Raw genomic sequence first — 10,415 nt, 5'->3', positions numbered from 1 at the left:
AGCCAAAAGATAAAAAGATATAAAACGCAATTCGTTTTAATTAAAAATCTCCTATCCGACCTAGTATCTGGCTGTAAATGCTCTTTATATGCTAAACAAATGCCCCAAAATTGCTTCGTATGCTAAACGAATTTCTTTAATGTCGAAAATTGATAGCTGTCTTGAACAAAAAATGCTTAGGTAGGGAAAGTACGTAAACACCGTATGAGATGATTTTGGACTTTTGAATATCCTTCACAAAGAATATGAATAACTGATACAATACAGTAATTTAACTGTTATGAACGCGCCACGCGTTGCTTCGGTGATTTTTTCTTTTTTGCAAGAGTTTGGTGACTGACTATTAAGTGATTTGACATAATATATTCTAATTAAGTGTGGTAAGTTAAACGGAACGAGAAACCATCTAAGTTAATTAAAAGGGGCCATTTAACTTCAATTAAAGCTTTTGTGCTGTTACTTTCATATATTGGCTTTAAAATTGAAACAGGCTTGTTATACTTCTATATTTAGGTATTCATTTGGTTATCGGGATGGATCGGATAGACAAGGGTAGTCCATGAGTTGGGATATCTCATGGGATCAGCTATCCACCCTCTATATGAAATACTAGTTTCACCATTTTAGTACAAAATATATCCCGGGATTAATAAATAATCATAACTAAACGCGGGATAAAATAATCCTCGTTTTATTCTGAGATTGTTATCCCTTATCCCACCAACCAAACAACCCCACAACAATGGATTGGTTATAGTGGTATTGGGCTGAAGATGATTAGTTGTATTTAAAGCAAGTAATTGCACGGCTTTCCGTTCAAATGGATTGGTCATTAATTTTGTCCTTCAAATGGGCTGGTCTTTAATTTTTATCCTTCAAAATTGAACTCATGTCTATAGGGGCATAAATTCTTTAAGGGCCCGGACATAACTTGTGGATATTATAATGTGTAATTTATGCCCCTATAGACATAAGTTCGATTTTGAAGTGAAAAAATTAAAGACCAACACGAAATAGGGACAAAAGTGCAAATGCCCTATTCATTTGTACTAGAGTCAATAGTGTTGGGCCTTAAACAGTTGAATTCACTAGGCCGACTTCTTTTCGGCCTTGTGAATAAAGTATTAATTGAGGTTTTTTTTTTTTTTTTTTTTTTAAATACGCCCATTTAGAAATTTGTACAAATTAAAAACTGCATTGATGCTACACATCCGGAAGAATGAAAAGTTATACTTTCACAAATTATGGGCATAACTTTAGTACCATCGTCATTCTATCTATTTTGTTAAGGGAAAATTTCATAAATGACTACCTTTTAAGGGTTATTGGCTGTGCGTAGCTACATTTATGGTATTTACATCTCGTAGCAAAGTTTTAGCAAAATCTAGCTTATGGTTTTGGTGTATTCAATTTGCTGCGTCACTGTATTCGTGAATACAGTAAGTAAAATCTGTTGAAATCCTGGGATGAGATCTCCTAAACATGGCAAACAACATAAAATCTTCCTACAATCACTCTCAACCACCTGACTTCAGAATTCTACACGGTTCTTTACTAATCCATCAACTCAAATTTGAATTCAAAAAATCGAAATAAAAAACGTTAAAAAACTGAGCACTTCACCAAAAACGATTCAAAAAAATCAATTCAAATATACAAATTACATTCAGAATAATTTCTTAAAATTCAATTGCAAATCTATTTCATTCCTCAGAATCCATTTGGTTGTTGTTCGTATTAGTTTCTACAGAGTTGTATACAGAATTCGTTGATTCGGCGACATTAGATGCGTATATTGATTCTGCATTTTGAAGGTAAAAAATAAGTTCAATTGATGTTCATGATCAAACATGTAGTCTTACATTGAATTTGTTGATATTCACTTGCGTTCCTGAATTCAAAAAAAAAAAATGTCAAACATAACGACATCAATGCGACATTCCGGTTTTTGGAATGATGAAAATTGTTTTGTGAATTACACAATCGATGCAATAGTGTTCAAGGATAATGCTTCCTATGAGGAGTTGGTTGATGTAATTACGAAATAGTTGAAAATAGATACGAGTAACAAAACAATTAAGATCAAATACATGATCGAAGTTGATTCTATGCCTCTTGAAATACACAATGACATGAGTGTCAGGGTGTATGTTGAACTGAAGAAAGATAGTAGGCAGTTCAGGATGTATCCTCTGTGTATCACTAGAGCTGATAATGTGAGTGAATGCACTGTGTCGGGTGAAAGTGTTATTGAAGGTGACATACCGCAAATAGAATACAATCGTCAATTACAGATTATGAATACAGATGATTCGATAGCACCAGCAGCATCAACTTTTGGTCAGCCAATAGTTTTGTACAATGATTTCATCAGTACAAATCGTAATCAAAAGGAGATAATGGTAAATCAAATATACAGTGATAAGGATACTTTGAAGGCTATGATGACGAAATATGCAATTGACAATAGGTTTCAATTCCGTACAGAGAGGTCAAATTCTATAAGGTCAGTTCATTAATAGTATTTTTGATGTATTTGTACAATTCCTTACATGTATCCAAATATCTATTATTGATTGGTATATGAATTCTAAATTCAATTTTCGCATAATCATTTGATATTGGCTGGTGACTGAATGTATACATCTGCAATTGCGGATTTGCAGCTATACAATTGTATGTCTATCGGAAAAATGTGAGTGGAAATTGAAAGCTTCGAGCATTAACAAATCAGCAATGTTCAAAGTGAGAGAGTTTGTGGACAAACATACATGTCCGTTGAAAGATAAGGTGTATTCTTGTAATCAAGCAAGTAGCGGTTTTATAGCAGGCATTATTAAACCAAAAATAACAAATTATAAGAGGAAGTATACACCAAAGGATATAGCAAATGATGTGAAAAATGAATTTGGTGTGGATGTGAACTACATGAAGGCATATCGTGCTAAAGAAAAGACTATGACTGAGTTGAGGGGAGAGCCAGTAGATTCATACAAGAAGTTACCTGCATACGTATATATATTGGATAAAACGTACCCAGGGTCTCATATAAGAATGCACAAATCGCCTGAAAACGAGTTCTTGTATCTGTTTGTAGCACTGTATGCGTTTATAAAAGGGTTCGACTGTTGTCGACCCATCGTGGTTGTAGACGGCAGCCACCTCAAACAAGAATACAATGGTACATTTGTTTCGGCAAGCACATTGGATGGTGCATGTATTTCATATCTGTGTATTCATTTTTTATTTTTTTTTGCATGCAGTGCTTACAGTTTTAGAAAAAATCAGATTTTTTTTTTTTGCATGCAGTGCTTAAAGTTTTTGATACAATCAATAACTTTTTTTGCACATATTGAACTAAATTTGCAGGGAATATATTGCCTCTAGCATATGGCGTAATAGATTAAGAAAATAATAAGTCTTGGTCATGGTTCTTTCAACGGTTCAAGGAAACGTATGGGGTAAGGGATAACATGTGTATTGTATCTGATACATATAAAAGCATCATCAAGGCTGTATGTAGAATTTTGTTATATCCCGCATTTTTGTACATTGGGACAATCTGGATTAACTATGATAAGTTGGAGACAAAACCATTCCGGGATACAAAGTCGGGACTTTTGACCTTTGATTTTGTTTTGAGATATAATTTGTTCATGAATTTGTTGGCATGGAACAATTAGAAAAATTTGGGACCAAAATTGAAATTATTGGAAGTTGAAAATCATGCATTTTTTTCCTTGCTTGGCCGTGTGGTGTGGGAGTTGGCCCACACAATTTGTGGACAATTTTAATTGGTCCAACACATGTGTGGGCCAAGGGACACATGTATGATTCACCTAGGAGCTTAAAAGATGACTTCTAAGTCATCTATACTCATTTCCAACACTTAGAAAAAAATATCAAGAAGTTGAAGAACAACCAACAACCTCTCGGCCAAGGAGCAAAAAATTGAGGTCCAATTTTAGCCATCCAAAAATTAATTCTTTGGTACAAATCCACTAATTTGAGGTCCCTAAGTAACGTGGAAGTGTTGTTTGGGTCATCCAACCATTCGTTGTGTCAATTGAAAACCCTAGCCTATTTGTGGAGTTGAAGAAGAAAGGTGAGATTTAATTATGTTTTATGTGTTATAATGTTGTATGCATGTTGTAGTATGCTAAAATGGATGAAAATCATGAAATAGGGTATGTTGGGAGTGGGTCGTGTGTATGGTGTGTTAGCCGTGTGAGGTGTGTGTATGTTGTGTTGTGTTGAGGTGATGAATTGATCTTATGTAGCATGTTCAATTGTTGTAGTGTGTAGAATGGATGAGAATCACTAATATATGCATGTGTGGTGATAGCCGAATGTGGGTCATATTATATGACAAAGAACGCATTAATATCGCTTAATGTTTTAGTCGTCGTCGTTACGAATTCTATGTTGAAATGAGCGTTTAATGACTCAAATTGATATCGTAAGTGTTGTGGGCTGATTTGAAGGTTATTGTGCATTTGATGTAATTTGTATATTTATGAGAATGATATCGTTATAGTGTGGATTATTGATGCAAATCATGATTTGAAAATGAGGAGTGTGTTATAGTGAGGTTCTCGGGTTTGGGGACTGTTTTCGGGTAAATTGGAACAATTGTTGGATTGTTGGAAATATTGTGTGAATTGTTTAAGATGTTCTTGAATGTTGTCGGTATGGGTTCAGGTTAGTATTGGAATGTATGAGCGTTGATGTTGGCTTGAACGTAAGCCGTTGAATTGAAAGTATTGAATGTTGTCGAATGATGTAAAAGAGAGTTATTAATGCTATATTGCCTTTCGGATTGGTTATTGATGTTGCTAGGTTGGTTGTTGATGTTGTTGTTGTTGATTTGGCCGAGTTAAATTCTCGGGGTTGGCCTATTTACAGGGGAAATGTTGCCCAAATTTCTGTAGAATTAAGGGCTAATTTGGAATTAAATGCCCAAATGTCTATAGCTAATGTTTGGCATATTATGACTTGTTTGTAGACCTTGGGGAGCTCGAGGCGTAGGTTGGCGTTAGCTTGAGTTTGGAGTAGCTTTGAGAGCGTTTGAGGTATGTAAAGCTCAATCCTTTCTTCTTTGGCATCCCTTAGTTACAAATAGGCTATAACACGAGCCTCGAGGAAATTCTATTCTCGCAATCCGAGCATGTCTATGATTCTTGTTTGCCTCTTGATATTCGTATGTTTGATATGATGAAATATTGGCCCTTATGTCTCTGGAATAATTGATTTCCAAATATTGCATAAAAAGTTTTGTTCTTAAATGATTCCGTAACTACGAACGCCCGTATCTTTCACAGAAAGGCTCGGATTGCCTCGATATGCTCGTAGGAGCTTTTATGGTATATGATGACTATGTTTTCCATAGGCGGGCCCGACTCGGGTCGACACCCATCCGTGGGTCCCGCAGCTTTCCTTTACGTACTTCTGATGACTTTTGACAAAATATGATATGACTAATATCCCGATTTTAAGTAAGGTCATTTCACTTATCTTTTGAGTCTATGATAATGATTTTATACATATGGTTACTCACGACTCTGCTCGTGCATTCATTGTATCGTTCGCGAGTCCCGGCCGGTTCGTTGTCGTGCGCACTTTATTATACTCCGGTGTTATCTTGTGTTATGGTTCGCCGAGCTCCTCGCTAGGCCGGGTTCCGCTTACATTTGGTGTTATCTTTGTATGGCGTTATCTTTGTGATATGATGTGTGACGGGGATACGGAGATTTGAAACTTTCTGGTGTTATGGCGCCATCGACAGGCGGGCGACCATATTTTCTGAGCCCTATGCACGATTTGTATTTTGAAAGTAAACATTTTGATATTTTGGAAATGCATTTACTTTCTGTACTTCTGTTTCGATTATGACTCAGATTTATTTTCTATATTTTTCTGCTTTGCATACTCAGTACATATTTCGTACTGACCCCCTTTCTTCGGGGGGGCGCGTTTCATGCCCGCGGTACGACGCTCGGTTCGGTGATCCACCGCTTAGGACACCCTCTCTCCGCTGTTTGGAGTGCTCCCTTATTCCGGAGCCTACATTTTGGTATATATTCGTTCGTTGCATATGTATATATTTGTTCGGGGGTACGGCGGGGCCCCGTCCCGTCATATGATTGTTTGTACGTACCAAGGGTCCGTGGACACATATATGTGGGTTATGCCTATCCCCAGTACGTGTGTGTTTGTATATGTTATGTTAGGGCGATCTCGTTACCCGTGGCGCCCTTGCCGGCTTGCATTTGTATATGTTTTGGGCCGTTGGGCCGTATGATAGCCTTGTCGGCTTCTGATATATACATGGTTGTGTTTGAGATGTGTCTGAGACAGTTTGATATAATCCGAGGCAGCGTTTGATATTTGTGTCCGTAGAAACTATCTGTATGTGATTCGGATTTGATGATTATGTTTGGGTGCCCAACTCGGGCACTAGTCACGGCCTACGGGGTTGGGTCGTGGCAAATTTATCCTAATGTTCCGCATTTAGCATGCATATGACATCTTTGGAAGAATGTATACAATAGATATAGGAAGAGTCATGAAGTGTTGAGTTGGGTGTACTATAAATTGGCAAAAGCATACACGCAGAATGAATTTGATATGCTAATGGAAAAGGTTGAGAAGGAGGATATTCGTGTAAAGGAGTACTTGGAGTTAGCTGGAACAGAAAAGTGGGCTAGGCTTTATTGTCCAGTTAATAGAGCATGGACATTGACATCAAATATTGCTGAGTCCACCAATGCGGCACTTGTATCTACTAGAGAATTGCCAATTTATGATTTTCTGGAAGAAGTTAGGTTGATGAATGGACGGTGGAATTGCACCAACCGACAGAATGGTTCTTACACATTCACAACACTTGGGAAAAATTTCAAGAGTTCCTATCCATCAATGAGCATAAATCTATGCGCATGAGGGTTTGTTTCCGTGTATCTGTTTATGCATTTAATTTTTTTGGCTGTATACATTCATCTGTATGATTCTTATACTTATAGCTTATACATATATGCATAATGACTTGATGAAAATCTGTTTGAATTTTGTTGTTTAGGTAATTCCATCAAATGAATACTTGCACTCAGTTATTGATGAAGGGAAGCATTTCATTGTTTGTATTGAAAATAAAACTTGCAGTTGCAAAATGTTCCAAATGGATGAGATACCATGCCCCCATACTTGGGTTGTTCTTAAGAAAAAAAATTTCACTACCGACAACTTCTGCTCAAATTTGTACAAACCAGAAACTGTGATGAAGACTTATGATGTCCCAATTTATCCTTTACCCGATGAGAGTGAGTGGAATGTGCCTGTACACATTTCAGAAGAGGTGGTTTTCCCACCGAGGTACAAGAGACCTCCTGGAAGGCCAAAAAAGAAGCGCGATAAGTCTTTATCTGAGTGGTTTTCAAATACACGTACAAACTCGCGCAGTAGATGTGGACATGCCGGACATAATAGACGCTCTTGCAGGAATGAGCCTCGAAGAAAGTAGTTGATGTTTTCTTTTCCAGTTGTACTATTTTTCTAGTTTCTGTATTGGACCATGTCGGCTTTAAAGCACCATGAAATTTCTATTCCTTTTTATGTCTATTTTGGATCACTAGTTCTGTTCTTGTATGCATGTTTGGATCACTGATAATAAAGGAATTTTATATGAATACTTTGCAAAATTTCCGCCGTTTTATGTTGCATTAATTGTGAAAAAAAAAGCAGTGTATATCTCTGAATACAAATATCCAGTAATTATGAATACAGTAGAGTAAAAGCAATGTATATAGCAGTGCAGGATTTCTGAATAAAGTAGTTACTGGTTCCCAATAACCAGAGATATACCAGACTATGGAACAAAAAGTGATAAACTGAAAAATGTATTCATTGAACATATTTATCTGGTGTCCAAGTCACAATGCATGCAGGGATTGTTTCGTCCCAGCAGTCGCAAGTTCAAGCAGGATTTTATTCATACAGGTGTTGTTTCTACCTCTTCAGTTCACAATTAAACAGCGGACAGAAGTAGCAACTGTACTTAGTTGAATGCTACACCCACAATCTGTCAAAAAAATAAAAAATAAAATGATAAGCAGCAACAACATTCAAATGTGTATTCATAACGAAAAAAATGAATAACTGCACAATGTATTTCCTCTGAATAAAGCTATGTAGAAAGAAAAAAAAAGTATAAATGATTAATCGCACAAGTATAACACAATGATTGAATTCATAAAATGTCAAACTAAACATTGTATATTCTGTTCATCATAATACCAACAAAATAGCCTTTTAGCCATCACAATACCACCAAAAAAGGATGATAAAACCGAACATATCCAGTTGCTACTTCTGTTTCACATATCCGTAAAAACTTTAAAAAATAAAAAATAAAAAAATAAAAAAAACTAAAGCACTATGATCTTTTCAACTTGATCAAAATCAATATTTGGCCTGGCTGGCTTTCGAGGTGCCTCGTTATCGCTTTCGGCATTGGCTTCTAACTTCCGCTGAGTGTATTCCCACAGAAGTGCACCATATCTCATACGGATTAATTCAGCATCAAGGTCTCCGGTTGGAATACTTTCTCCTTGACTCAAATACTCCGCGAATGCAGCCACATACATCTAGCAATCCCTACACACAGGAAAGAAAAAACAAAAATGTATATGAAAAAGATGAATTATCTGAATATATGTAACTATAGAAAAAAAGAGAAACATCAGTACATGCTCCCCGGCCTTTGTTGTGGCAGATTGTCAACAAACACGACATCTAATTTATCAGTCGGGGCTTTGCCTTTGTATGCAGGGTGATGATTCCAATCAATTCCTTGCCTTTCTTGATAGAAATCTGTGATATGTAAGAACAATGGCAATAGCGAGGCGAGCTTGCCAATTTCAGACGTAACAGCTGCATCGTGACCTGCAGCTCTGTACGAGTCATATACGTATATCCGTCTGTCCAATAATGACAGAACTGCCAACAACCAGTGATTTCTTTCTTCAACGTTGATTGGAATGAATACATGGTCAACCAAATGCCATGGGAGAGTGCATAGCAACCGGTGGCCTTTAACATATTCAGATAAAACATCTTCTTGTTGACCAAGGCTTAAGGCACCATCCGGGTCGGCATACGCTTTGTGAATAGCATCAATCTTTGACTTGAAAAGGTAGTCGACAACGGTAAACTTGTATGGGCTGTTTGTATCATACTTGGATTTCTTTCAGAAGTAATAAAACATGACATCAATGTGCTACAATAACAGAGACTACAAACAGTTATTATTGAATACATACAACTTTAAACTGTATGTGAAAAAATAAGGTATATCGCACCTCGTCATTCCACATTTGACCATCCATTGCTAAAAGGTAGAACCAATTTTTGTCATTGATTTTCTTTATATCACAATCCAAGAATTTCGCCATTGTTGCCTTGCCCTTCTGGTAATGGTCATCTTTGTTCTTTCTATACAATACATAAAAAAATCCGGTTATCAAGCATAATCAACGCTATGTAAGATATATCAAAAAATAGGTCATGACTGAATCTGCGATCAAAAAAACTTACCTATTCTCATGCCTTACAAGTAGCCCCTCCCTAATCCATTTTCAGAAATTATCGAAAAGCTTTGAATCATGTGGCCCGTTGATACAGTTATTCTCAAATGGGTGCTTTTTGTCAAATATTTCCGTCAACTTAACTGAACTACCTGCTTGACAAAAATTAAATCACATTAAATAAAAGTAGAATTGAATACAATCTTAAAATGAAAAGTAACTCAATACTAACCCGAAGTTGACACAAAATTTGTCCTATAGGGAGAAACTTGCAAAGGGCTGGGGCGCCTGTCTTTACGCAATGTCATCACAATTTTTGCTATAGTTTTTTGAGTTGGGAGCAAGTCATCAGCCAACTCAAACTGAGAAATGTGTTCCGTTTCCACTACAGCCTCCCCGTCCTCAAACTCAACAAGGTAATTACCTTTTTGAATGTCAACTTTGACATTGTGCAGCGTCTCTCGATTTGAATCGGCTGCAAGAACACCCTTTGAGATAGAAGATACACCTTCAACACTTTTATCGCCAACTGACTTGGGGCTTCCTTCATTTGGTAGGCATGACACCATGAGCTGATTCTTGATATACCTCGACAGGAATCTGAGATCCAAAACCTTATAAGCAAGTAGATGGAACATTTTAATATTATTCCAATTCTGAAATGCATTAAAATCTTTGAAATTTTTTTGCACCAGAGATTGTATTCATTTTAATACCTTCGAATCAACATGTTCACTTGAAATGTCGCATGCTTCCTGAATCTCTTCAGTGGAAGCTCTTAATGTATCGCCACTAGAATTAAGCTTGTTGACATCAACATCCTATAAAAATAAA

At 36.6% G+C, this 10,415-nt stretch overlaps 1 long non-coding RNA gene across 1 annotated transcript; it reads right to left on the bottom strand.

Annotated features, from left to right (window-relative positions):
* Window positions 1-8,463: 8,463 nt before the first annotated feature.
* Window positions 8,464-10,206, bottom strand: LOC132041736 (uncharacterized). The gene is made up of 2 exons (XR_009411205.1): window positions 10,006-10,206; window positions 8,464-9,489 (listed from the first exon to the last, which is right to left on the bottom strand). It is a non-coding gene; the product is annotated as an uncharacterized LOC132041736 (long non-coding RNA).
* Window positions 10,207-10,415: the final 209 nt, after the last annotated feature.

Source organism: Lycium ferocissimum, unplaced genomic scaffold, assembly GCF_029784015.1.
Source record: "Lycium ferocissimum isolate CSIRO_LF1 unplaced genomic scaffold, AGI_CSIRO_Lferr_CH_V1 ctg11452, whole genome shotgun sequence".
NCBI lineage: Eukaryota > Viridiplantae > Streptophyta > Magnoliopsida > Solanales > Solanaceae > Lycium > Lycium ferocissimum.
Note: the sequence above shows the minus strand (reverse complement) of the source record. Positions and strands in the feature narration are given on the sequence as shown.